Here is a 25983-nt window from a genome sequence, read left to right on the forward strand (position 1 = left end):
AAAGCCAGAGTTTCTTCATAACGAATTTTAGAAGTTTTTTTTTTGAAGAAGAATACGTTTCGAAAACATCAAAAAAAGCTCAGAGAAGTTACAAGTGCCTCATCAATAGGATAATAAAGTTGTAAAGTAGACAGTACATCAGGCCGCATAGCTCAGTCGGCTAAAGCATGGTGCTAATAATGCGAAGGTCGACAGTTTGAGCCTCTCTGTGGCCCATGCTTCCCGCGAGAGAAAGAATTGATTTTATTTTTATGACACGACGAAAAAAAATTCAATTTCTGACGAAAAATGTTCTGGAAAAAACTCAGAAAAGCCAGAGTTTCTTCATAACGAATTTTAGAAGTATTTTTTTTGAAGAATATTACGTTTCGAAAAACCTCAAGTAAACAAACGCAGAGAGGTTACAAGTGTCTTATCAATAAGATCATAAAGTTGTGTAGACCCCAGTACAGCAGGCCGCATAGCTCAGTCGGTTAGAGCATCGTGCTAATAACGCGAGGGTCGACAGTTCGAGCCTGTCTGTGGTCAATGCTTCTCGCGAGAGACAGAATTGATTTTATTTTTATGACACGACGAGAGACAATTCAACTTTCTGGAAAATAAAACGCAGAAAAGCCAGAGTTTCTTCATAACGAATTTTAGAAGTATTTTTTTTTTGAAGAAGAATACGTTTCGAAAACATCAAAAAAAGCTCAGAGAAGTTACAAGTGCCTCATCAATAGGATAATAAAGATGTAAATTAGACAGTACATCAGGCCGCATAGCTCAGTCGGTTAGAGCTTCGTGCTAATAATGCGAGGGTCGACAGTTCGAGCCTGTCTGTGGCCAATGCTTCCCGCGAGAGAAATAATTGATTATATTTTCATGACAAGACGAGAAACAATTCAACTTCAGACGAAAATCTTTCTGGAAAAAAAACACAGAAAAGCCAGAAATTCTTCATAACTAATTTTAGAAGTCTTTTTTTGAAGAAGAAGACGGTTCGAAAAATCTCGAAAAAAAAAACGCAATTAAGTTACAACTGTCTCATCAACAGGATCATAAAGTTGTGAAGTCCCCAGTACAGCAGGCTGAATAGCTCAGTGGGTTAGAGCACCATGCTAATAACGCGAGGGTCGACAGCTCGAGACGGTCTGTGGCCAGTGCTTCCCGCGAGAGAAAGAATTGATTTTATTTTTATGACACGACGAGAGACAACTCAACTTCTGACGAAAAACTTTCTGGAAAATAAAACGCAGAAAGCCAGAGTTTCTTCATAACGAATTTTAGAAGTATTTTTTTTTGAAGAAGAAGAATACGTTTCGAAAAAATCAAAAAAAGCTCAGAGAAGTTACAAATGCCTCATCAATAGGATAAAAAAGATGTAAAGTAGACAGTACATCAGGCCGCATAGCTCAGTCGGCTAAAGCATGGTGCTAATAATGCGAAGGTCGACAGTTTGAGCCTCTCTGTGGCCCATGCTTCCCGCGAGAGAAAGAATTGATTTTATTTTTATGACACGACGAAAAAAATTCAATTTCTGACGAAAAATGTTGTGGAAAAAACTCAGAAAAGCCAGAGTTTCTTCATAACGAATTTCAGAAGTATTTTGTTGAAGAAGATTACGTTTCGAAAAACCTCAAGTAAACAAACGCAGAGAGGTTACAAGTGTCTCATCAATAAGATCATAAAGTTGTGAAGACCCCAGTACAGCAGGCCGCATAGCTCAGTCGGTTAGAGCTTCGTGCTAATAACGCGAAGGTCGACAGCTCGAGCTTTACTGTGGTCATTGCTTCCAGCGAGAGAAAGAATTGATTTTATTTTTATGACACGACGAGCGACAATTCAACTTCTGACGAAAAACTTTCTGGAAAATAAAACGCAGAAAGCCAGAGTTTCTTCATAACGAATTTTAGAAGTATTTTTTTTTGAAGAAGAAGAATACGTTTCGAAAAAATCAAAAAAAGCTCAGAGAAGTTACAAGTGCCTCATCAATAGGATAAAAAAGATGTAAAGTAGACAGTACATCAGGCCGCATAGCTCAGTCGGCTAAAGCATGGTGCTAATAATGCGCAGGTCGACAGTTTGAGCCTCTCTGTGGCCCATGCTTCCCGCGAGAGAAAGAATTGATTTTATTTTTATGACACGACGAAAAAAATTCAATTTCTGACGAAAAATGTTGTGGAAAAAACTCAGAAAAGCCAGAGTTTCTTCATAACGAATTTCAGAAGTATTTTGTTGAAGAAGATTACGTTTCGAAAAACCTCAAGTAAACAAACGCAGAGAGGTTACAAGTGTCTCATCAATAAGATCATAAAGTTGTGAAGACCCCAGTACAGCAGGCCGCATAGCTCAGTCGGTTAGAGCTTCGTGCTAATAACGCGAAGGTCGACAGCTCGAGCCTTACTGTGGTCATTGCTTCCAGCGAGAGAAAGAATTGATTTTATTTTTATGACACGACGAGCGACAATTCAACTTCTGACGAAAAACTTTCTGGAAAATAAAACGCAGAAAAGCCAGAGTTTCTTCATAACGAATTTTAGAAGTTTTTTTTTTGAAGAAGAATACGTTTCGAAAACATCAAAAAAAGCTCAGAGAAGTTACAAGTGCCTCATCAATAGGATAATAAAGTTGTAAAGTAGACAGTACATCAGGCCGCATAGCTCAGTCGGCTAAAGCATGGTGCTAATAATGCGAAGGTCGACAGTTTGAGCCTCTCTGTGGCCCATGCTTCCCGCGAGAGAAAGAATTGATTTTATTTTTATGACACGACGAAAAAAATTCAATTTCTGACGAAAAATGTTGTGGAAAAAACTCAGAAAAGCCAGAGTTTCTTCATAATGAATTTTAGAAGTATTTTTTTGAAGAAGAATACGTTTCGAAAAACCTCAAGTAAACAAACGCAGAGAGGTTACAAGTGTCTCATCAATAAGATCATAAAGTTGTGAAGACCCCAGTACAGCAGTCCGCATAGCTCAGTCGGTTAGTGCATCGTGCTAATAACGCGAGGGTCGACAGTTCGAGCCTGTCTGTGGCCAGTGCTTCCCGCGAAAGAAAGAATTGATTTTATTTTTATGACACGACGAGGGACAATTCAACTTCTGACTAAAAACTTTCTGGAAAATAAAACGCAGAAAAGCCTGAGTTTCTTCATAACGAATTTAAGAAGTCTTTTTTTTTTGAAGAAGAAGACATTTCGAAAAGCCTCAGAGAGGTTACAAGTGTCTCATCAATCAGATTATGAAGTAGTGAAGTCCCCAGTACAGAAGGACGCCTAGCTCAGTCGGTAAGAGCATCGTGCTACTAACGCGAGGGTCGACAGTTCGAGCCTGTCTGTGGCCAGTGCTTCCCGCGAAAGAAAGAATTGATTTTATTTTTATGACACGACGAGAGACAATTCAACTTCTGACTAAAAACTTACTGGAAAATAAAACGCAGAAAAGCCAGAGTTTCTTCATAACGAATTTTAGAAGTATTTTTTTTTGAAGAAGAAGACGTTTCGAAAAACCTCAAGTAAACAAACGCAGAGAGGTTACAAGTGTCTCATCAGAAAGATTTTGAAGTTGTGAAGTCCCAAGTAAAGCAGTCCGCATAGCTCAGGCGGTTAGAACATCTTGCTAATAAAGCGAGGGTCGAAAGTTCGAGCCTGTCTCTGGTCAATTCTCCGCGCGAGCCAGATGATATAGTCAATTTTTTATGACACGACGATTAAAAAAAATTCAACTTCTGACAAACAAATTTCTGGAAAAAAAAACGCAGAAAAGCAAGAATTTTTTCATAACGAATTTTTAGAAGTCTTTTTCTGAAGAACAATACGTTTCGAAAAACCTCAAGTAAATAAACGCAGAGAAGTTACAAGTGTCTCATCAATAAGATCATAAAGTTGTGAAGTCCCCAGTCCAGCAGGCCGCATAGCTCAGTCGGTTAGAGCATCTTGCTAATAACGCGAGGGTCGACAGTTCGAGTCTGTCTGTGGTCAATGCTTCTCGCGAGCCAAAGGAATGAGTCTATTCTTTATGTCACGACGATTAAAAACTTCTGAAGAAAGATTTTCTATAAAAAAAAACGCAGAAAAGCCAGAGTTTCTTCATAACGAATTTTAGAAGTCTTCTTTTTGAAGAAAACTTTTCGAAAAATATCAAGTAAACAAACGCAGAGAGGTTACAAGTGTCTCATCAATAAGATTATGAAGTTGTGAAGTCCACATAGCTCTGTCGGTTAGAGCATCGTGCTAATAGCGCGAGGGTCGACTGTTCGATCCTTTCTGTGGGCAATGCTTCCCGCGAGAGAAAGAAATGATTATCTTTTTATGACACGACAAAAAAATTCAACTTCTGACAAACAATTTATCTGGAAAAAACGCAGAAAAGCCAGTAATTCTTCATAACAAAATTTAGAAGTCTTTTTTTTGAAGAAGAAGACGATTCGAAAAACCTCAAGTAAATAAACTCAGAGAAGTTACAAGTGTATCAACAGAATGATAAAGTTGTGAAGTCCCCAGTACAGCAGGCCGCATAGCTCAGTCGGTTAGAGCATCGTGCTAATAACGCGAGGGTCGACAGTTCGAGCCTGTCTGTGGTTAATGCTTCTCGCGAGCCAAAGAAATGCGTCTATTCTTTATGTCACGACGATTTAAAAAATTCAACTTCTGAAGAAAGATTTTATGGAAAAAAACGCAGAAAAGCAGGAGTTTCTTCTTAACGAATTTTAGAAGTCTTCTTCTTGAAGAAGACGTTTCGAAAAACATCAAAAAAAACTCAGAGAAGTTACAAGTGTCTCTTTAATAAGATCATAGAGTTGCGAAGTCCCCAGTAGAGCAGGCCGCATAGCTCAGTCGGTTAGAGCATCGTGCTAATAACGCGAGGGTCGACAGTTCGAGCCTGTCTGTGGCCAGTGCTTCGCGCGAGAGAAAGAATTGATTTTATTTTTATGACACGACGAGAGACAATTCAACTTCTGACGAAAAACTTTTGGGAAATAAAACGCAGAAAAGCCAGAGTTTCTTCATAACGAATTTTAGAAGTATTTTTTTTTGAAGAAGAAAACGTTTCGAAAAACCTCAAGTAAACAAACGCAGAGAGGTTACAAGTGTCTCGTCAATAAGATCATAAAGTTGTGAAGACCCTATTACATCAGGCCGCATAGCTCAGTCGGTTAGAGCATCATGCTAATAACGCGAGGGTCGACAGGTCGAGCTTGTCTGTGGTCAATTCTTCCAGCGAGTCAGATGATATAGTCTATTCTTTAAGACACGACGATTTAAAAAAAAATCAACTTCTGACGAAAAACTTTCCGGAAAATAAAACGCAAAAAGCCTGAGTTTTTTTTAAGAAGAACACGTTTGGAAAAACCTCAAGTAAACAAACGCAGAGAAGTTACAAGTGTCTCATCAATAAGATAATAGAGTTGTGAAGTCCCAAGTATAGCAGGCCGCATAGCTCAGTCGGTTAGAGCATCGTGCTAATAACGCGAGGGTCGACAGTTCGAGCCTGTGTGGTCAATGCTTCACGCGAGCCAAAGAAATGAGTCTATTCTTTATGTCACGACGATTTAAAAAGTTCAACTTGAAGAAAGATTTTCTGGTAAAAAAAAGGCAGAAAAGCCAGAGTTTCTTCATAACGAATTTTAGAAGCATGTTATTTGAAGAAGAATACGTTTCGAAAAACCTCAAGTAAACAAACGCAGAGAGGTAACAAGTGTCTCATCAATAAGATCATAAAGTTGTGTAGACCCCAGTACAGCAGGCCGCATAGCACAGACGGTTAGAGCATCGTGCTAATAACGCGAGGGTCGACAGTTCGAGCCTGTCTGTGGTCAATGCTTCTCGCGAGCCAAAGAAATGAGTCTATTCTTTATGTCACGACGATTTAAAAGTTCAACTTGAAGAAAGATTTTCTAGTAAAAAAAAAGGCAGAAAAGCCAGAGTTTCGTCATAACAAATTTTAGAAGTATTTTATTTGAAGAAGAATACGTTTCGAAAAACCTCAAGTAAACAAACGCAGAGAGGTTACAAGTGTCTCATCAGTAAGATCATAAAGTTGTGTAGACCCAAGTACATCAGGCCGCATAGCTCAGTCTGTTAGATCATCGTGCTAATAACGCGAGGGTCGACAGTTCGAGCCTGTCTGTGGCCAGTGCTTCCCGCTAGAGAAAGAATTGACTTTATTTTTATGACACGACGAGAGACAATGCAACTTCTGGCGAAAAAATTTTTGGAAAATAAAACGCAGAAAAGCCAGAGTTTCGTCATAACGAATTTTAGAAGTATTTTATTTGAAGAAGAATACGTTTCGAAAAACCTCAAGCAAACAAACGCAGAGAGGTTACAAGTGTCTCATCATTAAGATCATAAAGTTGTGTAAACCCCAGTACAGCAGGCCGAATAGCTCAGTCGGTTAGAGCATCGTGCTAATAACGCGAGGGTCGACAGTTCGAGCCTGTCTGTGGTCAATGCTTCTCGCGAGCCAAAGAAATGAGTCTGTTCTTTATGTCACGACGATTTAAAAAGTTCAACTTCTGAAAAAAGATTTTCTGGGAAAAAAAACGCAGAAAAGCCAGAGCTTCTTCATAACGAGTTTTCGAACTCTTTTTTTGAAGAAGAGGTTTCGAAAAACCTCGAATAAATAAACTCAGAGAAGATATAAGTTTCTCATCCATAGGATGATAAAGTTGTGAAGGCTCGATTTCAACAGGCCACATAGCTCAGTCGGTTAAAGCATCGTGCTAATAACATGAGGGTCGACAGTTCGAGACTGTCTGTGGCCACTTCGTCCCGCGCGCAAAATGAATTAGTCTATTCTTTATGACACGATGATTATAAAAACATTCAACTTCGAAAGAGATTTTCTAAAAAAAACGCAGAAAAGCAGGAGTTTCTTCATAACGAATTTTAGAAGTCTTCGTCTTGAAGAATACGTTTCGAAAAACATTAAGAAAAACAGAATAGTTACAAGTGTCTCATCATCAGTAACAAACATAATAGAGTGGTGAAGTCCCGAGTACAGCAGTCCGCATAGCTCAGTCGGTTAGAGCATCGTGCTAAAAACGCGAGTGTCGACAGTTCGAGCCTGTCTGTGGCCAGTGCTTCCCGCGAGAGAAAGAAGTGATTTTATTTTTATGACACGACAAGAGACAACTCAACTTCTGACGAAAAACTTTCTGGAAAATAAAACGCAGAAAAGCCAGAGTTTCTTCATAACGAATTTTAGAAGTCTTTTTCTGAAGAAGAATACGTTTCGAAAAACCTCAAGTAAATAAACGCAGAGAAGTTACAAGTGTCTCATCAATAAAACCATAAAGTTGTGAAGTCCCCCACTACATCAGGCCGCATAGCTCATTCGGTTAGAGCATCGTGCTAATAACGCGAGGGTCGACAGGTCGAGCCTGTCTGTGGTCAATTCTTCCAGCGAGCCAGATGATATAGTCTATTCTTTAAGACACGACGATTTAAAAAAAATTCAACTTCTGACCAAAAAATTTCTGGAAAAAAACGCAGAAAAGCCAGAGTTTCTTCATAACGAATTTTAGAAGTCTTTTTTTTTGGAGAAGAAGAAGACGGTTCGAAAAACCTCAAGTAAATAAACTCAGAGAAGTTACAAGTGTCTCGTCAACAGAATGATGAAGTTGTGAAGTCCCCAGTATAGCAGGCCGCATAGCTCAGTGGGTTAGAGCATCGTGCTAATAACGCGAGGTCGGCAGTTCGAGCCTGTCTGTGGGCCTTGCTTCCCGCGAGAGAAAGGATTGATGCTATTTTTATGACACGACGAAAAAATCCAACTTCTGACGAAAAGTTTACTGGAAAAAAAAACAGAAAAACCAGAGTTTTGTCATAGCGAATTTCAGAAGTTTTTTTTTTAAAGCAGAATACGTTTGGAAAAGCCTCAAGTAAATAAACGCAGAGAAGTTACAAGTGTCTTATCAATAAGATCAAAAAATGTGAAGTCCCTAGTACATCAGGCCGCATAGCTCAGTCGGTTAGAGCATCGTGCTAATAACGCGAGGGTCGAGAGTTCGAGCCTGACTGTGGTCAATGCTTCTCGCGAGCCAAAGGAATGATTCTATTCTTTATGTCACGACGAATTAAAAAATTCAACTTCTGAGGAAAGATTTTCTGGAAAAAAACGCAGAAAAGCAGGAGTTTCTTCATAACGAGTTTTAGAAGTCTTCTTCTTGAAGAAGACGTTTCGAAAAACATCAAAAAAAAAGTCAGAGGAGTTACAAGTGTCTCTTTAATAAGATCATAGAGTTGTGAAGTCCCCAGTACAGCAGGCCGCATAGCTCAGTCGGTTAGAGCATCGTGCTAATAACGCAAGGGTCGACAGTTCGAGCCTGTCTGTGGTTAATGCTTCTCGCGAGCCAAAGAAATGAGTCTATTCTCTATGTCACGACGATTTAAAAAGTTCAACTTCTGAAGAAAGATTTTCTGGGAAAAAAAACGCAGAAAAGCCAGAGTTTCTTCATAACGAGGTTTCGAAAAACCTCGAATAAATAAACTCAGAGAAGTTATAAGTTTCTCATTCATAGGATCATGAAGTTGTGAAGTCTCGATTGCAACAGGCCACATAGCTCAGTCGGTTAAAGCATCGTGCTAATAACATGAGGGTCGACAGTTCGAGACTGTCTGTGGTCACTGCGTCCCGCGAGCCAAATGAAGTAGTCTATTCTTTATGACACGATAATTATAAAAAAAATCAACTTCAAAAGAGATTTTCCGGAATAAAAACGCAGAAAAGCAGGAGTTTCTTCATAATGAATTTTAGAAGTCTTCGTCTTGAAGAAGACGTTTCGAAAAACATAAAAAAAACAGAGAAGTTACAAGTGTCTCTTTAATAAGATCATAGAGTTGTGAAGTCCCAAGTACAGCAGGCCCCATAGCTCAGTGGGTTAGAGCATCGTGCTAATAACGCGAGGGTCGACAGTTCGAGCCTGTCTGTGGCCATTGCTTCCCGCGAGAGAAAGAATTGATTTTTTTTTATGACACGACGAGAGACAATTCAACTTCTGACGAAAACTTACTGGAAAAAAAGCAGAAAAACCAGAGTTTCGTCATAGCGAATTTTAGAAGTATTTTTTTTGAAAGCAGAAAACGTTTGGAAAAACCTCAAGTAAATAAACGTAGCGAAGTTACAAGTGTCTTATCAATAAGATCAAAAAAATGTGAATTCCCAAGTACATCAGGCCGCATAGCTCAGTCGGTTAGAGCATCGTGCTAATAACGCGAGGGTCGACAGTTCGAGCCTGTCTGTGGCCAGTGCTTCCCGCGAAAGAAAGAATTGATTTTATTTTTATGACACGACGAGAGACAATTCAACTTCTGACGAAAAACTTTTTCGAAAATAAAACGCAGAAAAGCCAGAGTTTCTTCATAACGAATTTTAGAAGTATTTTATTTGAAGAAGAATACGTTTCGAAAAACTTCAAGTAAACAAACGCAGAGAGGTTACAAGTGTCTCATCAAAAAGATCATAATGTTGTGTAGACCCCAGTACAGCAGGCCGCATAGCTCAGTCGGTTAGAGCATCGTGCTAATAACGCGAGGGTCGACAGTTCGAGCCTGTCTGTGGTCAATTCTTCCAGCGAGCCAGATGATAAAGTCTATTCTTTATGACACGACGATTAAAAAAAATTCAACTTCTGACGAAAAAATTTCTGGAAAAAACGCAGAAAAGCCAGAGTTTCTTCATAACGAATTTTAGAAGTCTTTTTCTGTAGAAGAATACGTTTCGAAAAACCTCAAGTAAATAAACGCAGAGAAGTAACAAGTGTCTCATCAATAAGACCATAAAGTTGTGAAGTCCCCATTACAGCAGGCCGCATAGCTCAGTCGGTTGGAGCATCGTGCTAATAACGCGAGGGTCGACAGTTCGAGCCTGTCTGTGGTCAATGCTTCCCGCGAGCCAGATGATATAGTCTGATCTTTATGACACGACGATTTTTAAAAATTCAACTTCTGACAAAAAAACTTCTGGAAAAAAAAACGCAGAAAAGCCAGAGTTTCTTCATAACCAATTATTGAAGTCTTTTTTTTTTAATGTGAAGACGTTTCAAAAAACCTCAAGTAAAAAAACGCAGAGAAGTTACAAGTGTCTAATCAAAAAGATAATAAAGTTGTGAAGTCCACAGTACATCAAGCCGCATAGCTCAGTCGGTTAGAGCATCAGGCTAATAACGCGAAGGTCGACAGTTCGAGACTGTCTGTGGTCAAAGTTTCCCTCGAGCCAGATGAAATAGTCTATTCTTTATGACACGACGATAAAAAAAATCAACTTATGACGAAAAACTTTCCGGAAAATGAAACGCAAAAAGCCAGAGTTTCTTCATAACGAATTTTAGAAGTCTTTTTTTTAAGAACAACACGTTTGGAAAAACCTCAACTAAACAAACGCAGAGAAGTTACAAGTGTCTCATCAATAAGATCAAAAAGTTGTGAAGTCCTCAGTACAGTAGGCCGCATAGCTCAGTCGGTTAGAGCATCGTGCTAATAACGCGAGTGTCGACAGTTCGAGCCTGTCTGTGGTCAATGCTTCCCGCGAGCCAGATGAAATAGTCTATTCTTTATGACACGACGATTTAAAAAAATTCAACTTCTGACGAAAAAACTTCTGGAAAAAAACGCAGAAAAGCCAGAGTTTCTTCATAACGAATTATTGAAGTCTTTTTTTAAATGTGAAGACGTTTCAAAAAACCTCAAGTAAAAAAACGCAGAGAAGTTACAAGTGTCTAATCAAAAAGATTAAAAAAAGTTGTGAAGTCCACAGTACATCAAGCCGCATAGCTCAGTCGGTTAGAGCATCAGGCTAATAACGCGAAGGTCGACAGTTCGAGACTGTCTGTGGTCAAGGTTCCCTCGAGCCAGATGAAATAGTCTATTCTTTATGACACGACGATTAAAAAACTCAACTTCTGACGAAAAACTTTCCAGAAAATGAAACGCAAAAAGCCAGAGTTTCTTCATAACGAATTTTAGAAGTCTTTTTTAAAAGAAAAACACGTTTGGAAAAACCTCAACTAAACAAACGCAGAGAAGTTACAAGTGTCTCATCAATAAGATCAAAAAGTTGTGAAGTCCTCAGTACAGTAGGCCGCATAGCTCAGTCGGTTAGAGCATCGTGCTAATACCGCGAGTGTCGACAGTTCGAGCCTGTCTGTGGTCAATGCTTCCCGCGAGCCAGATAAAATAGTCTATTCTTTATGACACGACGCTTTAAAAAAATTCAACTTCTGACAAAAAAACTTCTGGAAAAAAACGCAGAAAAGCCAGAGTTTCTTCATAACGAATTTTAGAAGTCTCTTTTTAGGAAGAAGACGTTTCGAAAAACCTCAAGTAAATAAACGCAGAGAAGTTACAAGTGTCTCATCAATAAGACCATAAAGTTGTGAAGTCCCCATTACAGCAGGCCGCATAGCTCAGTCGTTTAGAGCATCGTGCTAATAACGCGAGGGTCGACACGTCGAGCCTGTCTGTGGTCAATGCTTCTCGCGAGCCAGATGATATAGTCTGATCTTTATGACACGACGATTTTTAAAAATTCAACTTCTGACAAAAAAACTTCTGGAAAAAAAAACGCAGAAAAGCCAGAGTTTCTTCATAACCAATTATTGAAGTCTTTTTTTTTTAATGTGAAGACGTTTCAAAAAACCTCAAGTAAAAAAACGCAGAGAAGTTACAAGTGTCTAATCAAAAAGATAATAAAGTTGTGAAGTCCACAGTACATCAAGCCGCATAGCTCAGTCGGTTAGAGCATCAGGCTAATAACGCGAAGGTCGACAGTTCGAGACTGTCTGTGGTCAAAGTTTCCCTCGAGCCAGATGAAATAGTCTATTCTTTATGACACGACGATAAAAAAAATCAACTTATGACGAAAAACTTTCCGGAAAATGAAACGCAAAAAGCCAGAGTTTCTTCATAACGAATTTTAGAAGTCTTTTTTTTAAGAACAACACGTTTGGAAAAACCTCAACTAAACAAACGCAGAGAAGTTACAAGTGTCTCATCAATAAGATCAAAAAGTTGTGAAGTCCTCAGTACAGTAGGCCGCATAGCTCAGTCGGTTAGAGCATCGTGCTAATAACGCGAGTGTCGACAGTTCGAGCCTGTCTGTGGTCAATGCTTCCCGCGAGCCAGATGAAATAGTCTATTCTTTATGACACGACGATTTAAAAAAATTCAACTTCTGACGAAAAAACTTCTGGAAAAAAACGCAGAAAAGCCAGAGTTTCTTCATAACGAATTATTGAAGTCTTTTTTTAAATGTGAAGACGTTTCAAAAAACCTCAAGTAAAAAAACGCAGAGAAGTTACAAGTGTCTAATCAAAAAGATTAAAAAAAGTTGTGAAGTCCACAGTACATCAAGCCGCATAGCTCAGTCGGTTAGAGCATCAGGCTAATAACGCGAAGGTCGACAGTTCGAGACTGTCTGTGGTCAAGGTTCCCTCGAGCCAGATGAAATAGTCTATTCTTTATGACACGACGATTAAAAAACTCAACTTCTGACGAAAAACTTTCCGGAAAATGAAACGCAAAAAGCCAGAGTTTCTTCATAACGAATTTTAGAAGTCTTTTTTAAAAGAAAAACACGTTTGGAAAAACCTCAACTAAACAAACGCAGAGAAGTTACAAGTGTCTCATCAATAAGATCAAAAAGTTGTGAAGTCCTCAGTACAGTAGGCCGCATAGCTCAGTCGGTTAGAGCATCGTGCTAATACCGCGAGTGTCGACAGTTCGAGCCTGTCTGTGGTCAATGCTTCCCGCGAGCCAGATAAAATAGTCTATTCTTTATGACACGACGCTTTAAAAAAATTCAACTTCTGACAAAAAAACTTCTGGAAAAAAACGCAGAAAAGCCAGAGTTTCTTCATAACGAATTTTAGAAGTCTCTTTTTAGGAAGAAGACGTTTCGAAAAACCTCAAGTAAATAAACGCAGAGAAGTTACAAGTGTCTCATCAATAAGACCATAAAGTTGTGAAGTCCCCATTACAGCAGGCCGCATAGCTCAGTCGTTTAGAGCATCGTGCTAATAACGCGAGGGTCGACACTTCGAGCCTGTCTGTGGTCAATGCTTCTCGCGAGCCAGATGATATAGTCTATTCTTTATGACACGACGATTTAAAAAATCAACTTCTGACGAAAAACTTTCCGGAAAATGAAACGCAGAAAAGCCAGAGTTTCTTCATAACGAATTATTGAAGTCTTTTTTTTTTTAATGTGAAGACGTTTCAAAAAACCTCAAGTAAAAAAACGCAGAGAAGTTACAAGTGTCTAATCAAAAAGATAAAAAAGTTGTGAAGTCCACAGTACATCAAGCCGCATAGCTCAGTCGGTTAGAGCATCAGACTAATAACGCGAAGGTCGACAGTTCGAGACTGTCTGTGGTCAAGGTTCCCTCGAGCCAGATGAAATAGTCTATTCTTTATGACACGACGATTAAAAAAATCAACTTCTGACGAAAAACTTTCCGGAAAATGAAACGCAAAAAGCCAGAGTTTCTTCATAACGAATTTTAGAAGTCTTTTTTTTTAAAGAAAAACAGGTTTGGAAAAACCTCAACTAAACAAACGCAGAGAAGTTACAAGTGTCTCATCAATAAGATCAAAAAGTTGTGAAGTCCTCAGAACAGTAGGCCGCATAGCTCAGTCGGTTAGAGCATCGTGCTAATACCGCGAGTGTCGACATTTCGAGCCTGTCTGTGGTCAATGCTTCCCGCGAGCCAGATAAAATGGTCTATTCTTTATGACACGACGCTTTAAAAAAATTCAACTTCTGACAAAAAAACTTCTGGAAAAAAACGCAGAAAAGCCAGAGTTTCTTCATAACGAATTTTAGAAGTATTTTTCTGTAGAAGAATACGTTTCGAAAAACCTCAAGTAAATAAACGCAGAGAAGTTACAAGTGTCTCATCAATAAGACCATAAAGTTGTGAAGTCCCCATTACAGCAGTCCGCATAGCTCAGTTGGTTAGAGCATCGTGCTAATACCGCGAGTGTCGACATTTCGAGCCTGTCTGTGTTCAATGCTTCCCGCGAGCCAGATGATAAAGTCTATTCTTTATGACACAACGATTAAAAAAAAATTCAAATTCAGACGAAAAAATTTCTGGAAAAAAACGCAGAAAAGCCAGAGTTTCTTCATAACCAATTATTGAAGTCTTTTTTTTTTAAATGTGGAGACGTTTCAAAAAACCTCAAGTAAAAAAACGCAGAGAAGTTACAAGTGTCTAATCAAAAAGATAATAAAGTTGTGAAGTCCACAGTACATCAAGCCGCATAGCTCAGTCGGTTAGAGCATCAGGCTAATAACGCGAAGGTCGACAGTTCGAGACTGTCTGTGGTCAAAGTTTCCCTCGAGCCAGATGAAATAGTCTATTCTTTATGACACGACGATTAAAAAAATCAACTTTTGACGAAAAACTTTCCGGAAAATGAAACGCGAAAAGCCAGAGTTTCTTCATAACGAATTTTAGAAGTCTTTTTTTTTAAGAACAACACGTTTGGAAAAACCTCAACTAAACAAACGCAGAGAAGTTACAAGTGTCTCATCAATAAGATCAAAAAGTTGTGAAGTCCTCAGTACATTAGGCCGCATAGCTCAGTCGGTTAGAGCATCGTGCTAATAACGCGAGTGTCGACAGTTCGAGCCTGTCTGTGGTCAATGCTTCCCGCGAGCCAGGTGATATAGTCTATTCTTTATGACACGACGATTTAAAAAAATTCAACTTCTGACGAAAAAACTTCTGGAAAAAAAACGCAGAAAAGCCAGAGTTTCTTCATAACGAATTATTGAAGTCTTTTTTTTTAAATGTGAAGACGTTTCAAAAAACCTCAAGTAAAAAAACGCAGAGAAGTTACAAGTGTCTAATCAAAAAGATAAAAAAAAGTTGTGAAGTCCACAGTACATCAAGCCGCATAGCTCAGTCGGTTAGAGCATCAGGCTAATAATGCGAAGGTCGACAGTTCGAGACTGTCTGTGGTCAAGGTTCCCTCGAGCCAGATGAAATAGTCTATTCTTTATGACACGACGATTAAAAAACTCAACTTCTGACGAAAAACTTTCCGGAAAATGAAACGCAAAAAGCCAGAGTTTCTTCATAACGAATTTTAGAAGTCTTTTTTAAAGAAAAACACGTTTGGAAAAACCTCAACTAAACAAACGCAGAGAAGTTACAAGTGTCTCATCAATAAGATCAAAAAGTTGTGAAGTCCTCAGTACAGTAGGCCGCATAGCTCAGTCGGTTAGAGCATCGTGCTAATACCGCGAGTGTCGACAGTTCGAGCCTGTCTGTGGTCAATGCTTCCCGCGAGCCAGATAAAATAGTCTATTCTTTATGACACGACGCTTTAAAAAAATTCAACTTCTGACAAAAAAACTTCTGGAAAAAAACGCAGAAAAGCCAGAGTTTCTTCATAACGATTTTTAGAAGTATTTTTCTGTAGAACAATACGTTTCGAAAAACCTCAAGTAAATAAACGCAGAGAAGTTACAAGTGTCTCATCAATAAGACCATAAAGTTGTGAAGTCCCCATTACAGCAGGCCGCATAGCTCAGTCGGTTAGAGCATCGTGCTAATAACGCGAGGGTCGACAGTTCGAGCCTGTCTGTGTTCAATGCTTCCCGCGAGCCAGATGATAAAGTCTATTCTTTATGACACGACGATTAAAAAAAATTCAACTTCTGACGAAAAAATTTCTGGAAAAAAACGCAGAAAAGCCAAAGTTTCTTCATAACGAATTTTAGAAGTCTTTTTCTGTAGAAGAATACGTTTCGAAAAACCTCAAGTAAATAAACGCAGAGAAGTTACAAGTGTCTCATCAATAAGACGATAAAGTTGTGAAGGCCCCATTACAGCAGGCCGCATAGCTCAGTCGGTTAGAGCATCGTGCAAATAACGCGAGGGTCGACACTTCGAGCCTGTCTGTGGTCAATGCTTCCCGCGAGCCAGATGATATAGTCTATTCTTTATGACACGACGATTTAAAAAATCAACTTCTGACGAAAAACTTTCCGGAAAATGAAACGCAGAAAAGCCAGAGTTTCTTCATAACGAATTATTGAAGTCTTTTTTTTTTAAAATGTGAAGACGTTTCAAAAAACCTCAAGTAAAAAAACGCAGAGAAGTTACAAGTGTCTAATCAAAAAGATAAAAAAGTTGTGAAACCCACAGTACATCAAGCCGCATAGCTCAGTCGGTTAGAGCATCAGACTAATAACGCGAAGGTCGACAGTTCGAGACTGTCTGTGGTCAAGGTTCCCTCGAGCCAGATGAAATAGTCTATTCTTTATGACACGACGATTAAAAAAATCAACTTCTGACGAAAAACTTTCCGGAAAATGAAACGCAAAAAGCCAGAGTTTCTTCATAACGAATTTTAGAAGTCTTTTTTTAAAAGAAAAACAGGTTTGGAAAAACCTCAACTAAACAAACGCAGAGAAGTTACAAGTGTCTCATCAATAAGATCAAAAAGTTGTGAAGTCCTCAGTACAGTAGGCCGCATAGCTCAGTCGGTTAGAGCATCGTGCTAATACCGCGAGTGTCGACAGTACGAGCCTGTCTGTGGTCAATGCTTCCCGCGAGCCAGATAAAATAGTCTATTCTTTATGACACGACGCTTTAAAAAAATTCAACTTCTGACAAAAAAACTTCTGGAAAAAAACGCAGAAAAGCCAGAGTTTCTTCATAACGAATTTTAGAAGTATTTTTCTGTAGAAGAATACGTTTCGAAAAACCTCAAGTAAATAAACGCAGAGAAGTTACAAGTGTCTCATCAATAAGACCATAAAGTTGTGAAGTCCCCATTACAGCAGGCCGCATAGCTCAGTTGGTTAGAGCATCGTGCTAATAACGCGAGGGTCGACAGTTCGAGCCTGTCTGTGTTCAATGCTTCCCGCGAGCCAGATGATAAAGTCTATTCTTTATGACACGACGATTAAAAAAAATTCAACTTCTGACGAAAAAATTTCTGGAAAAAAACGCAGAAAAGCCAGAGTTTCTTCATAACGAATTTTAGAAGTCTTTTTCTGTAGAAGAATACGTTTCGAAAAACCTCAAGTAAATAAACGCAGAGAAGTTACAAGTGTCTCATCAATAAGACGATAAAGTTGTGAAGTCCCCATTACAGCAGGCCGCATAGCTCAGTCGGTTAGAGCATCGTGCTAAAAACGCGAGGGTCGATACTTCGAGCCTGTCTGTGGTCAATGCTTCCCGCGAGCCAGATGATATAGTCTATTCTTTATGACACGACGATTAAAAAAAATCAACTTCTGACGAAAAACTCTATGGAAAATGAAACGCAAAAAGCCAGAGTTTCTTCATAACGAATTTAAGAAGTCTTTTTTTTAAACCTGAAGACGTTTCAAAAAATCTCAAGCAAAAAAAAACGCAGAGAAGTTGCAAGTGTCTAATCAAAAAGATAATAAAGTTGTGAAGTCCACAGTACATCAAGCCGCATAGCTCAGTCGGTGAGAGCATCAGGCTAATAACGCGAAGGTCGATAGTTCGAGACTGTCTGTGGTCAAGGTTTCCCGCGAGCCAGATAAAATAGTCTAATCTTTATGACACGACGATTTAAAAAAATTCAACTTCTGACGAAAAAACTTCTGGAAAAAAAAACGCAGAAAAGCCAGAGTTTCTTCATAACGAATTTAAGAAGTCTTTTTTTTTAAGAATAACACGTTTGGAAAAACCTCAACTAAACAAACGCAGAGAAGTTACAAGTGTCTCATCAATAAGATCAAAAAGTTGTGAAGTCCTCAGTACAGTAGGCCGCATAGCTCAGTGGGTTAGAGCATCGTGCTAATACCGCGACTGTCGACAGTTCGAGCCTGTCTGTGGTCAATGCTTCCCGCGAGCCAGATAAAATAGTCTAATCTTTATGACACGACGATTTAAAAAAATTCAACTTCTGACGAAAAAACTTCTGGAAAAAACGCAGAAAAGCCAGAGTTTCTTCATAACGGATTATTGAAGTCTTCTTTTTTTTTAAAATGTGAAGACGTTTCAAAAAACCTCAAGTAAAAAACCGCAGAGAAGTCACAAGTGTCTAATCAAAAAGATAATAAAGTTGTGAAGTCCATAGTACATCAGGCCGCATAGCTCAGTCGGTTAGAGCATCGTGCTAATAACGCGAGGGTCGACAGTTCGAGCCTGTCTGTGGCCAGTGCTTCCCGCGAAAGAAAGAATTGATTTTATTTTTATGACACGACGAGAGACAATTCAACTTCTGACGAAAAACTTTTTCGAAAATAAAACGCAGAAAAGCCAGAGTTTCTTCATAACAAATTTTAGAAGTATTTTATTTGAAGAAGAATACGTTTCGAAAAACCTCAAGTAAACAAACGCAGAGAGGTTAAAGTGTCTCATCAATAAGATCATAAAGTTGTGTAGACCCCAGTACAGCAGGCCGCATAGCTCAGCCGGTTAGAGCATCGTGCTAATAACGCGAGGGTCGACAGTTCGAGCCTGTCTGTGGTCAATTCTTCCAGCGAGCCAGATGATAAAGTCTATTCTTTATGACACGACGATTAAAAAAAATTCAACTTCTGACTAAAAAATTTCTGGAAAAAAACGCAGAAAAGCCAGAGTTTCTTCATAACGAATTTTAGAACTCTTTTTCTGAAGAAGAATACGTTTCGAAAAACCTCAAGTAAATAAACGCAGAGAAGTTACAAGTGTCTCATCAATAAGACCATAAAGTTGTGAAGTCCTCATTACAGCAGGCCGCATATCTCAGTCGGTTACAGCATCGTGCTAATAACGCGAGGGTCGACAGTTCGAGCCTGTCTGTGGTCAATGCTTCCCGCGAGCCAGATGATAAAGTCTATTCTTTATGACACTACGATTTAAAAAAATTCAACTTCTGACGAAAAAATTTCTGGAAAAAAACGCAGAAAAGCCAGAGTTTCTTCATAACGAATTTTAGAATTCTTTTTCTGAAGAAGAATACGTTTCGAAAAACCTCAAGTAAATAAACGCAGAGAAGTTACAAGTGTCTCATCAATAAGACCATAAAGTTGTGAAGTCCTCATTACAGCAGGCCGCATAGCTCAGTCGGTTAGAGCATCGTGCTAATAACGCGAGGGTCGACAGTTCGAGCCTGTCTGTGGTCAATGCTTCCCGCGAGCCAGATGATAAAGTCTATTCTTTATGACACGACGATTTAAAAAAATTCAACTTCTGACGAAAAAACTTCTGGAAAAAAAAACGCAGAAACGCCAGAGTTTCTTCATAACGAATTATTGAAGTCTTTTTTTTTAAATGTGAAGACGTTTCAAAAAACCTCAAGTAAAAAAACGCAGAGAAGTTACAAGTGTCTAATCAAAAAGATAATAAAGTTGTGAAGTCCAGAGCACTTCAGGCCGCATAGCTCAGGCGGTTAGAGCATCAGGCTAATAACGCGAAGGTCGACAGTACGAGACTGTCTGTGGTCAAGGTTTCCCTCGAGCCAGATGAAATAGTCTATTCTTTATGACACGACGATTAAAAAAACCAACTTCTGACAAAAAACTTTCCGGAAAATGAAACGCAAAAAGCCAGAGTTTCTTCATAACGAATTTTAGAAGTCTTTTTTTTAAGAACAACACGTGTGGAAAAACCTCAACTAAACAAACGCAGAGAAGTTACAAGTGTCTCAACAATAAGATCAAAAAGTTGTGAAGTCCTCAGTACAGTAGGCCGCATAGCTCAGTCGGTTAGAGCATCGTGCTAATAACGCGAGTGTCGACAGTTCGAGCCTGTCCATGGTCAATGCTTCCCGCGAGCCAGATAAAATAGTCTATTCTTTATGACAAGACTATTTAAAAAAATCAGCTTCTGACGAAAAATTTTCTGGAAAAAAAAACGCAGAAAAGCCAGTGTTTCTTCACAACGAATTTTAGAAGTCTATTTTTTGAAGAAGAAGACGTTTCGAAAAACCTCAAGTTAAAAAACGCAGTGAAGTTACAAGTGTCTCATTAAACGGATCATAAAATTGTGAAGTCCCCAGTACAGCAGGCCGCATAGCTCAATCGGTTAGAGCATCGTGCTAATAACGCGAGGGTCGACATTTCGAGACTGTCTGTGGCCAATGCTTTCTCGCGAGAGAAAGAATTGATTATATTTTTATGACACGACGAAAAAAAATTCATCTTCTGACGAAAAACTTTCTGCAAAACAAAACGCAGAAAAGCCAGAGTTTCTTCATAACGAATTTTAGAAGTCTTTTTTAAAGAAGAATACGTTTCGAAAAACCTTAGGTAAATAAACGCAGCGAAGTTACAAGTGTCTTATCAATAAGATCAAAAAAAAATGTGAATCCCAAGTAAATCAGGCCGCATAGCTCAGTCGGTTAGAGCATCGTGCTAATAACGCGAGGGTCGACAGTTCCAGCCTGTCTGTGGTCAATGCTTCTCGCGAGCCAAAAGAATGAGTCTATTCTTTATGTCACGACGATTTAAAAAAATTCAACTTCTGAAGAAAGATTTTCTGGAAAAAAACGCAGAAAAGCAGGAGTTTCTTCATAACGAATTTTAGAAGTCTTCTTGTTGAAGAAGACGTTTCGAAAAACATCAAAAAAAACTCAGAGAACTTACAAGTGTCTCTTTAATAAGATCATAGAGTTGTGAAGTCCCCAGTACAGCAGGCCGCATAGCTCAGTCGGTTAGAGCATCGTGCAAATAACGCGAGGGTCGACAGTTCGAGCCTCTCTGTGGCCAGTGCTTTCCGCGAAAGAAAGAATTGATTTTATTTTAATGACACGACGAGAAACAATTCAACTTCTGACAAAAAAATTTTTGGAAAATAAAACGCAGAAAAGCCAGAGTTTCTTCAAAACGCATTTTAGAAGTATTTTATTCGAAAAACCTCAAGTAAAAAACCGCAGAGAGGTTACAAGTGTCTCATCAATAAGATCATAAAGTTGTGTAGACCCCAGTACAGCAGGCCGCATAGCTCAGTCGGTTAGAGCATCGTGCTAATAACGCGAGGGTCGACATTTCGAGACTGTCTGTGGCCAATGCTTTCTCGCGAGAGAAAGAATTGATTATATTTTTATAAAAAAAACGCAGAAAAGCCAGTGTTTCTTCATAACGAATTTAAGAAGTCTATTTTTTGAAGAAGAAGACGTTTCGAAAAACCTCAAGTTAAAAAACGCAGAGAAGTTACAAGTGTCTCATCAACAGGATCATAAAATTGTGAAGTCCCCAGTACAGCAGGCCGCATAGCTCAGTCGGTTAGAGCATCGTGCTAATAACGCGAAGTTCGACATTTCGAGACTGTCTGTGGCCAATGCTTTCTCGCGAGAGAAAGAATTGATTATATTTTTCTGACACGACGAAAAAAAAATCAACTTCTGACGAAAAACTTTTTGCAAAACAAAACGCAGAAAAACCAGAATTTCATCATAACTAATTTTAGAAGTCTTTTTTTAAAGAAGAATACGTTTCGAAAAACCTTAGGTAAACAAACGCAGAGAAGTTACAAGTGTCTCATCAATAATATCAAAAAGTTGTGAAGACCCAAGTACAGCAGGCCGCATAGCTCAGTCGGTTAGCGCATCGTGCTAATAACGCGAGGGTCGACATTTCGAGACTGTCTGTGGCCAATGCTTTCTCGCGAGAGAAAGAATTGATTATATTTTTATGACACGACGAAAAAAAATTCAACTTCTGACGAAAAACTTTCTGCAAAACAAAACGCAGAAAAACCAGAGTTTCATCATAACGAGTTTTAGAAGTCTTTTTTTAAAGAAGAATACGTTTCGAAAAACCTTAGGTAAACAAACGCAGAGAAGTTACAAGTGTCTCATCAATAAGATCAAAAAATGTGAAGTCCCAAGTATATCAGGCCGCATAGCTCAGTCGGTTAGAGCATCGTGCTAATAACGCGAGGGTCGACAGTTCGAGCCTGTCTGTGGTCAATGCTTCTCGCGAGCCAAAGGAATGAGTCTATTCTTTATGTCACGACGATTTAAAAAAATCAACTTCTGAAGAAAGATTTTCTGGAAAAAAACGCAGACAAGCAGGAGTTTCTTCATAACGAATTTTAGAAGTCTTCTTCTTGAAGAAGACGTTTCGAAAAACATCAAAAAAAACTCAGAGAAGTTACAAGTGTCTCTTTAATAAGATCATAGAGTTGTGAAGTCCCCAGTCCAGCAGGCCGCATAGCTCAGTCGGTTAGAGCATCGTGCTAATAACGCGAGTGTCGACAGTTCGAGCCTGTCTATGGTCAATGCTTCCCGCGAGCCAGATAAAATAGTCTATTCTTTATGACAAGACTATTTAAAAAAAATCAGCTTCTGACGAAAAATTTTCTGGAAAAAAAACGCAGAAAAGCCTGTGTTTCTTCATAACGAATTTTAGAAGTCTATTTTTTGAAGAAGAAGACGTTTCGAAAAACCTCAAGTTAAAAAACGCAGAGAAGTTACAAGTGTCTCATCAATAAGATCAAAAAGTTGTAAAGACCCAAGTACAGCAGGCCGCATAGCTCAGTCGGTTAGAGCATTGTGCGAATAACGCGAGGGTCGACATTTCGAGACTGTCTGTGGCCAATGCTTTCTCGCGAGAGAAAGAATTGATTATATTTTTATGACACGACGAAAAAAAATTCAACTTCTGACTAAAAACTTTCTGCAAAACAAAACGCAGAAAAGCCAGAGTTTCACCATAACGAATTTTAGAAGTCTTTTTTTAAAGAAGAATACGTTTCGAAAAACCTTAGGTAAATAAACGCAGCGAAGTTACAAGTGTCTTATCAATAAGATCAAAAAAAAATGTGAAGTCCCAAGTACATCAGGCCACATAGCTCAGTCGGTTAGAGCATCATGCTAATAACGCGAGGGTCGACAGTTCGAGCCTGTCTGTGGTCAATGCTTCTCGCGAGCGAAAGGAATGAGTCTATTCTTTATGTCACGACGATTTAAAAAATTCAACTTCTGAAGAAAGATTTTCTGGAAAAAACGCAGAAAAGCAGGAGTTTCTTCATAACGAGTTTTAGAAGTAATTTTTTTGAAGAAGAAGACGTTTCGAAAAACCTCAAGTAAACAAACGCAGAGAGGTTACAAATGTCTCATCAATAAGATCATAAAGTTGTGAAGACCCTATTACATCAGGCTGCATAGCTCAGTCGGTTAGAGCATCGTGCTAATAACGCGAGGGTCGACAATTCGAGCCTGTCTGTGGTTAATTCTTCCAGCGAGCCAGATGATAAAGTCTATTCTTTCTGACACGACTATTTAAAAAAATTCAACTTCTGACAAAATAATTTCTGGAAAAAAACGCAGAAAAGCCTGAGTTTCTTCATAACGAATTTTAGAAGTCTTTTTCTGAAGAAGAATACGTTTCGAAAAACCTCAAGTAAAAAAACGCAGAGAAGTTACAAGTGTCTCATCAATAAGACCATAAAGTTACGAAGTCCCCATTACAACAGGCCGCATAGCTCTGTCGGTTAGAGCATCGTGCTAATAACCGGAGGGTCGACAGTTCGAGCCTGTCTGTGGTCAATGCTTCCCGCGAGCCAGATGATATAGTCTATTTTTTATGACACGACGATATAAAAAAATTCAACTTCTGACGAAAGAACTTCTGGAAAAAAACGCAGAAAAGCCAGAGTTTCTTCATAACGAATTATTGAAGTCTTTTTTTTAATGTGAAGACGTTTCAAAAAACCTCAAGTAAAAAAACGCAGAGAAGTTACAAGTGTCTAATCAAAAAGATAATTAAGTTGTGAAGTCCACAGTACATCAGGCCGCATAGCTTAATCGGTTAGAGCATCAGGCTAAAAACGCGAAGGTCGACAGTTCGAGACTGTCTGTGGTCAAGGTTTCCCTCGAGCCAGATGAAATAGTCTATTCTTTATGAAACGACGATTAAAAAAAATCAACTTCTGACGAAAAATTTTCTGAAAAAAAAAACGCAGAAAAGCCAGTGTTTCTTCATAACGAATTAAGAAGTCTTTTTTTTAAGAACAACACAATTGGAAAAACCTCAACTAAACAAACGCAGAGAAGTTACAAGTGTCTCATCAATAAGATCAAAAAGTTGTGAAGTCCTGAGTACAGTAGGCAGCATAGCTCAGTCGGTTAGAGCATCGTGCTAATAACGCGAGTGTCGACAGTTCGAGCCTGTCTGTGGTCAATGCTTCCCGCGAGCCAGATAAAATAGTCTATTTTTTATGACAAGACGATTTAAAAAATCAGCTTCTGACGAAAAATTTTCTGGAAAAAAAACGCAGAAAAGCCAGTGTTTCTTCATAACGAATTTTAGAAGTCTATTTTTTGAAGAAGACGTTTCGAAAAACCTCAAGTGAAAAAACGCAGAGAAGTTACAAGTGTCTCATCAACAGGATGATAAAGTTGTGAAGTCCCCGGTACAGCAGACCGCATAGCTCAGTCGGTTAGAGCATCGTGCTAATAACGCGAGGGTCGACATTTCGAGACTGTCTGTGCCCAATGCTTTCTCGCGAGAGAAAGAATTGATTATATTTTTATGACACGAAAAAAAATTCAACTTCTGACGAAAAACTTTCTGCAAAACAAAACGCAGAAAAGCCAGAGTTTCATCATAACGAATTTTAGAAGTTTTTTTTTAAAAAAAGAATACGTTTCGAAAAACCTTAGGTAAACAAACGCAGAGAAGTTACAAGTGTCTCATCAATAAGATCAAAAAGTTGTGAAGACCCAAGTACAGCAGGCCGCATAGTTCAGTCGGTTAGAGCATCGTGCTAATAACGCGAGGGTCGACAGTATGAGCCTGTCTGTGGCCAGTGCTTCCCGCGAGAGAAAGAATTGATTTTATTTTTATGACACGACGAGAGACAGCTCAACTTCTGACGAAAAACTTTTTGGAAAACAAAACGCAGAAAAGCCAGAGTTTCTTCATAACGAATTTTAGAAGTATTTTTTTTTGAAGAAGAAAACGTTTCGAAAAACCTCAAGTAAACAAACGCAGATAGGTTACAAGTGTATCATCAACAGGATCACAAAGTTGTGAAGTCCACGGTACAGCAGGCCGCATAGCTCAGTCGGTTAGAGCATCATGCTTATAACGCGAGGGTCGACATTTCGAGACTGTCTGTGGCCAATGCTTTCTCGCGAGAGAAAGAATTGATTATATTTTTATGACACGACGAAAAAAAATTCAACTTCTGACAAAAAACTTCTGCAAAACAAAATGCAGAAAAGCCAGAGTTTCTTCATAACGAATTTTAGAAGTTTTCTTTTTTTAAAGAAGAATACGTTTCGAAAAATTTTAGGTAAACAAACGCAGAGAAGTTACAAGTGTCTCATCAATAAGATCAAAAAGTTGTAAAGTCCCCAGTACATTAGGCCGCATAAATCGAGCATCGTGCTAATAACACGAGGGACGACAGTTCGAGCCTGTCTGTGGTCAATGCTTACCTTGAGCCTGATAAATTACTCTATTTTTTATGACACGACGATTTTAAAAAATTCAAATTCTGACGAAAAAGTTTCTGGAAAAAACGCAGAAAAGCAGAGTTTCTTCATAACGAATTTTAGAAGTATTTTTTTTGAAGAAGAAAACGTTTCGAAAAACCTCAAGTAAACAAACGCAGAGAGGTTACAAGTGTCTCATCAACAGGATAATAAAATTGTGAAGTCCTCAGTACAGCAGGCCGCATAGCTCAGTCGGTTAGAGCATCGTGCTGATAACGCGAGGGTCGACATTTCGAGACTGTCTGTGGCCAAGGCTTTCTCGCAAGAGAAAGAATTGATTATATTTTTATGACACGACGAAAAAAAATTCAACTTCTGACTAAAAACTTTCTGCAAAACAAAACGCAGAAAAGCCAGAGTTTCTTCATAACGAATTTTAGAAGTCTTTTTTTTTAAAGAAGAATACGTTTCGAAAAACCTTAGGTAAACAAATGCAGAGAAGTTACAAGTGTCTCATCAATAAGATCAAAAAGTTGTGAAGTCCCCAGTACATTAGGTCGCATAAATCAGTCCCTTAGAGCATCGTGCTAATAACGCGAGGGTCGACGGTTCGAGCCTGTCTGGGGTCAATGCTTCCCGCGAGC

At 38.8% G+C, this 25983-nt stretch overlaps 1 protein-coding gene and 61 non-coding genes across 62 annotated transcripts in view; 61 read left to right on the plus strand and 1 right to left on the minus strand.

The window, feature by feature from the left end:
- LOC134851932 (SCO-spondin-like) overlaps positions 1–25983 on the minus strand; it is a 116675-nt gene that overhangs the window by 26035 nt on the left and 64657 nt on the right. The gene's annotated exons all lie outside the window — the stretch shown is intronic.
- On the plus strand, positions 455–528 carry Trnai-aau (transfer RNA isoleucine (anticodon AAU)). Its single transcript has one exon. It is a non-coding gene; the product is annotated as a tRNA-Ile (tRNA).
- Trnai-aau (transfer RNA isoleucine (anticodon AAU)) lies at positions 755–828 on the plus strand. Its single transcript has one exon. It is a non-coding gene; the product is annotated as a tRNA-Ile (tRNA).
- Trnai-aau (transfer RNA isoleucine (anticodon AAU)) lies at positions 2944–3017 on the plus strand. Its single transcript has one exon. It is a non-coding gene; the product is annotated as a tRNA-Ile (tRNA).
- Trnas-acu (transfer RNA serine (anticodon ACU)) lies at positions 3248–3321 on the plus strand. Its single transcript has one exon. It is a non-coding gene; the product is annotated as a tRNA-Ser (tRNA).
- Positions 3885–3958, plus strand: Trnai-aau (transfer RNA isoleucine (anticodon AAU)). Its single transcript has one exon. It is a non-coding gene; the product is annotated as a tRNA-Ile (tRNA).
- Trnai-aau (transfer RNA isoleucine (anticodon AAU)) lies at positions 4488–4561 on the plus strand. Its single transcript has one exon. It is a non-coding gene; the product is annotated as a tRNA-Ile (tRNA).
- On the plus strand, positions 4799–4872 carry Trnai-aau (transfer RNA isoleucine (anticodon AAU)). The gene has a single exon. It is a non-coding gene; the product is annotated as a tRNA-Ile (tRNA).
- On the plus strand, positions 5408–5479 carry Trnai-aau (transfer RNA isoleucine (anticodon AAU)). The gene has a single exon. It is a non-coding gene; the product is annotated as a tRNA-Ile (tRNA).
- Trnai-aau (transfer RNA isoleucine (anticodon AAU)) lies at positions 5723–5796 on the plus strand. The gene has a single exon. It is a non-coding gene; the product is annotated as a tRNA-Ile (tRNA).
- Positions 6040–6113, plus strand: Trnai-aau (transfer RNA isoleucine (anticodon AAU)). Its single transcript has one exon. It is a non-coding gene; the product is annotated as a tRNA-Ile (tRNA).
- On the plus strand, positions 6356–6429 carry Trnai-aau (transfer RNA isoleucine (anticodon AAU)). Its single transcript has one exon. It is a non-coding gene; the product is annotated as a tRNA-Ile (tRNA).
- Positions 6671–6744, plus strand: Trnai-aau (transfer RNA isoleucine (anticodon AAU)). Its single transcript has one exon. It is a non-coding gene; the product is annotated as a tRNA-Ile (tRNA).
- On the plus strand, positions 6986–7059 carry Trnaf-aaa (transfer RNA phenylalanine (anticodon AAA)). The gene has a single exon. It is a non-coding gene; the product is annotated as a tRNA-Phe (tRNA).
- Trnai-aau (transfer RNA isoleucine (anticodon AAU)) lies at positions 7302–7375 on the plus strand. Its single transcript has one exon. It is a non-coding gene; the product is annotated as a tRNA-Ile (tRNA).
- Positions 7625–7698, plus strand: Trnai-aau (transfer RNA isoleucine (anticodon AAU)). The gene has a single exon. It is a non-coding gene; the product is annotated as a tRNA-Ile (tRNA).
- Trnai-aau (transfer RNA isoleucine (anticodon AAU)) lies at positions 7935–8008 on the plus strand. Its single transcript has one exon. It is a non-coding gene; the product is annotated as a tRNA-Ile (tRNA).
- Positions 8247–8320, plus strand: Trnai-aau (transfer RNA isoleucine (anticodon AAU)). Its single transcript has one exon. It is a non-coding gene; the product is annotated as a tRNA-Ile (tRNA).
- Trnai-aau (transfer RNA isoleucine (anticodon AAU)) lies at positions 8535–8608 on the plus strand. Its single transcript has one exon. It is a non-coding gene; the product is annotated as a tRNA-Ile (tRNA).
- On the plus strand, positions 8844–8917 carry Trnai-aau (transfer RNA isoleucine (anticodon AAU)). The gene has a single exon. It is a non-coding gene; the product is annotated as a tRNA-Ile (tRNA).
- On the plus strand, positions 9156–9229 carry Trnai-aau (transfer RNA isoleucine (anticodon AAU)). Its single transcript has one exon. It is a non-coding gene; the product is annotated as a tRNA-Ile (tRNA).
- On the plus strand, positions 9472–9545 carry Trnai-aau (transfer RNA isoleucine (anticodon AAU)). The gene has a single exon. It is a non-coding gene; the product is annotated as a tRNA-Ile (tRNA).
- Trnai-aau (transfer RNA isoleucine (anticodon AAU)) lies at positions 9788–9861 on the plus strand. Its single transcript has one exon. It is a non-coding gene; the product is annotated as a tRNA-Ile (tRNA).
- On the plus strand, positions 10109–10182 carry Trnai-aau (transfer RNA isoleucine (anticodon AAU)). The gene has a single exon. It is a non-coding gene; the product is annotated as a tRNA-Ile (tRNA).
- Positions 10425–10498, plus strand: Trnai-aau (transfer RNA isoleucine (anticodon AAU)). The gene has a single exon. It is a non-coding gene; the product is annotated as a tRNA-Ile (tRNA).
- On the plus strand, positions 10744–10817 carry Trnai-aau (transfer RNA isoleucine (anticodon AAU)). The gene has a single exon. It is a non-coding gene; the product is annotated as a tRNA-Ile (tRNA).
- On the plus strand, positions 11059–11132 carry Trnai-aau (transfer RNA isoleucine (anticodon AAU)). The gene has a single exon. It is a non-coding gene; the product is annotated as a tRNA-Ile (tRNA).
- Positions 11696–11769, plus strand: Trnai-aau (transfer RNA isoleucine (anticodon AAU)). Its single transcript has one exon. It is a non-coding gene; the product is annotated as a tRNA-Ile (tRNA).
- Trnai-aau (transfer RNA isoleucine (anticodon AAU)) lies at positions 12012–12085 on the plus strand. The gene has a single exon. It is a non-coding gene; the product is annotated as a tRNA-Ile (tRNA).
- Positions 12331–12404, plus strand: Trnai-aau (transfer RNA isoleucine (anticodon AAU)). Its single transcript has one exon. It is a non-coding gene; the product is annotated as a tRNA-Ile (tRNA).
- On the plus strand, positions 12646–12719 carry Trnai-aau (transfer RNA isoleucine (anticodon AAU)). Its single transcript has one exon. It is a non-coding gene; the product is annotated as a tRNA-Ile (tRNA).
- Trnai-aau (transfer RNA isoleucine (anticodon AAU)) lies at positions 12962–13035 on the plus strand. Its single transcript has one exon. It is a non-coding gene; the product is annotated as a tRNA-Ile (tRNA).
- On the plus strand, positions 13599–13672 carry Trnai-aau (transfer RNA isoleucine (anticodon AAU)). Its single transcript has one exon. It is a non-coding gene; the product is annotated as a tRNA-Ile (tRNA).
- On the plus strand, positions 14237–14310 carry Trnai-aau (transfer RNA isoleucine (anticodon AAU)). The gene has a single exon. It is a non-coding gene; the product is annotated as a tRNA-Ile (tRNA).
- Trnai-aau (transfer RNA isoleucine (anticodon AAU)) lies at positions 14554–14627 on the plus strand. The gene has a single exon. It is a non-coding gene; the product is annotated as a tRNA-Ile (tRNA).
- On the plus strand, positions 15190–15263 carry Trnai-aau (transfer RNA isoleucine (anticodon AAU)). Its single transcript has one exon. It is a non-coding gene; the product is annotated as a tRNA-Ile (tRNA).
- Trnai-aau (transfer RNA isoleucine (anticodon AAU)) lies at positions 15507–15580 on the plus strand. The gene has a single exon. It is a non-coding gene; the product is annotated as a tRNA-Ile (tRNA).
- On the plus strand, positions 15824–15897 carry Trnai-aau (transfer RNA isoleucine (anticodon AAU)). Its single transcript has one exon. It is a non-coding gene; the product is annotated as a tRNA-Ile (tRNA).
- Positions 16461–16534, plus strand: Trnai-aau (transfer RNA isoleucine (anticodon AAU)). Its single transcript has one exon. It is a non-coding gene; the product is annotated as a tRNA-Ile (tRNA).
- On the plus strand, positions 16778–16851 carry Trnai-aau (transfer RNA isoleucine (anticodon AAU)). The gene has a single exon. It is a non-coding gene; the product is annotated as a tRNA-Ile (tRNA).
- Trnaf-aaa (transfer RNA phenylalanine (anticodon AAA)) lies at positions 17095–17168 on the plus strand. The gene has a single exon. It is a non-coding gene; the product is annotated as a tRNA-Phe (tRNA).
- Trnai-aau (transfer RNA isoleucine (anticodon AAU)) lies at positions 17415–17488 on the plus strand. The gene has a single exon. It is a non-coding gene; the product is annotated as a tRNA-Ile (tRNA).
- Trnai-aau (transfer RNA isoleucine (anticodon AAU)) lies at positions 17735–17808 on the plus strand. The gene has a single exon. It is a non-coding gene; the product is annotated as a tRNA-Ile (tRNA).
- Trnai-aau (transfer RNA isoleucine (anticodon AAU)) lies at positions 18057–18130 on the plus strand. Its single transcript has one exon. It is a non-coding gene; the product is annotated as a tRNA-Ile (tRNA).
- Positions 18372–18445, plus strand: Trnai-aau (transfer RNA isoleucine (anticodon AAU)). Its single transcript has one exon. It is a non-coding gene; the product is annotated as a tRNA-Ile (tRNA).
- On the plus strand, positions 18689–18762 carry Trnai-aau (transfer RNA isoleucine (anticodon AAU)). The gene has a single exon. It is a non-coding gene; the product is annotated as a tRNA-Ile (tRNA).
- Trnai-aau (transfer RNA isoleucine (anticodon AAU)) lies at positions 19006–19079 on the plus strand. Its single transcript has one exon. It is a non-coding gene; the product is annotated as a tRNA-Ile (tRNA).
- Positions 19643–19716, plus strand: Trnai-aau (transfer RNA isoleucine (anticodon AAU)). Its single transcript has one exon. It is a non-coding gene; the product is annotated as a tRNA-Ile (tRNA).
- Trnai-aau (transfer RNA isoleucine (anticodon AAU)) lies at positions 19962–20035 on the plus strand. Its single transcript has one exon. It is a non-coding gene; the product is annotated as a tRNA-Ile (tRNA).
- Positions 20278–20351, plus strand: Trnai-aau (transfer RNA isoleucine (anticodon AAU)). The gene has a single exon. It is a non-coding gene; the product is annotated as a tRNA-Ile (tRNA).
- Trnai-aau (transfer RNA isoleucine (anticodon AAU)) lies at positions 20590–20663 on the plus strand. The gene has a single exon. It is a non-coding gene; the product is annotated as a tRNA-Ile (tRNA).
- On the plus strand, positions 20889–20962 carry Trnai-aau (transfer RNA isoleucine (anticodon AAU)). The gene has a single exon. It is a non-coding gene; the product is annotated as a tRNA-Ile (tRNA).
- On the plus strand, positions 21161–21234 carry Trnai-aau (transfer RNA isoleucine (anticodon AAU)). The gene has a single exon. It is a non-coding gene; the product is annotated as a tRNA-Ile (tRNA).
- Trnai-aau (transfer RNA isoleucine (anticodon AAU)) lies at positions 21792–21865 on the plus strand. Its single transcript has one exon. It is a non-coding gene; the product is annotated as a tRNA-Ile (tRNA).
- Trnai-aau (transfer RNA isoleucine (anticodon AAU)) lies at positions 22103–22176 on the plus strand. Its single transcript has one exon. It is a non-coding gene; the product is annotated as a tRNA-Ile (tRNA).
- Trnai-aau (transfer RNA isoleucine (anticodon AAU)) lies at positions 22740–22813 on the plus strand. Its single transcript has one exon. It is a non-coding gene; the product is annotated as a tRNA-Ile (tRNA).
- Positions 23056–23129, plus strand: Trnai-aau (transfer RNA isoleucine (anticodon AAU)). The gene has a single exon. It is a non-coding gene; the product is annotated as a tRNA-Ile (tRNA).
- Trnaf-aaa (transfer RNA phenylalanine (anticodon AAA)) lies at positions 23690–23763 on the plus strand. Its single transcript has one exon. It is a non-coding gene; the product is annotated as a tRNA-Phe (tRNA).
- Trnai-aau (transfer RNA isoleucine (anticodon AAU)) lies at positions 24007–24080 on the plus strand. The gene has a single exon. It is a non-coding gene; the product is annotated as a tRNA-Ile (tRNA).
- Trnai-aau (transfer RNA isoleucine (anticodon AAU)) lies at positions 24635–24708 on the plus strand. Its single transcript has one exon. It is a non-coding gene; the product is annotated as a tRNA-Ile (tRNA).
- On the plus strand, positions 24952–25025 carry Trnai-uau (transfer RNA isoleucine (anticodon UAU)). The gene has a single exon. It is a non-coding gene; the product is annotated as a tRNA-Ile (tRNA).
- Positions 25577–25650, plus strand: Trnai-gau (transfer RNA isoleucine (anticodon GAU)). The gene has a single exon. It is a non-coding gene; the product is annotated as a tRNA-Ile (tRNA).

This window comes from Symsagittifera roscoffensis, chromosome 7, assembly GCF_963678635.1.
Source record: "Symsagittifera roscoffensis chromosome 7, txSymRosc1.1, whole genome shotgun sequence".
NCBI lineage: Eukaryota > Metazoa > Xenacoelomorpha > Acoela > Convolutidae > Symsagittifera > Symsagittifera roscoffensis.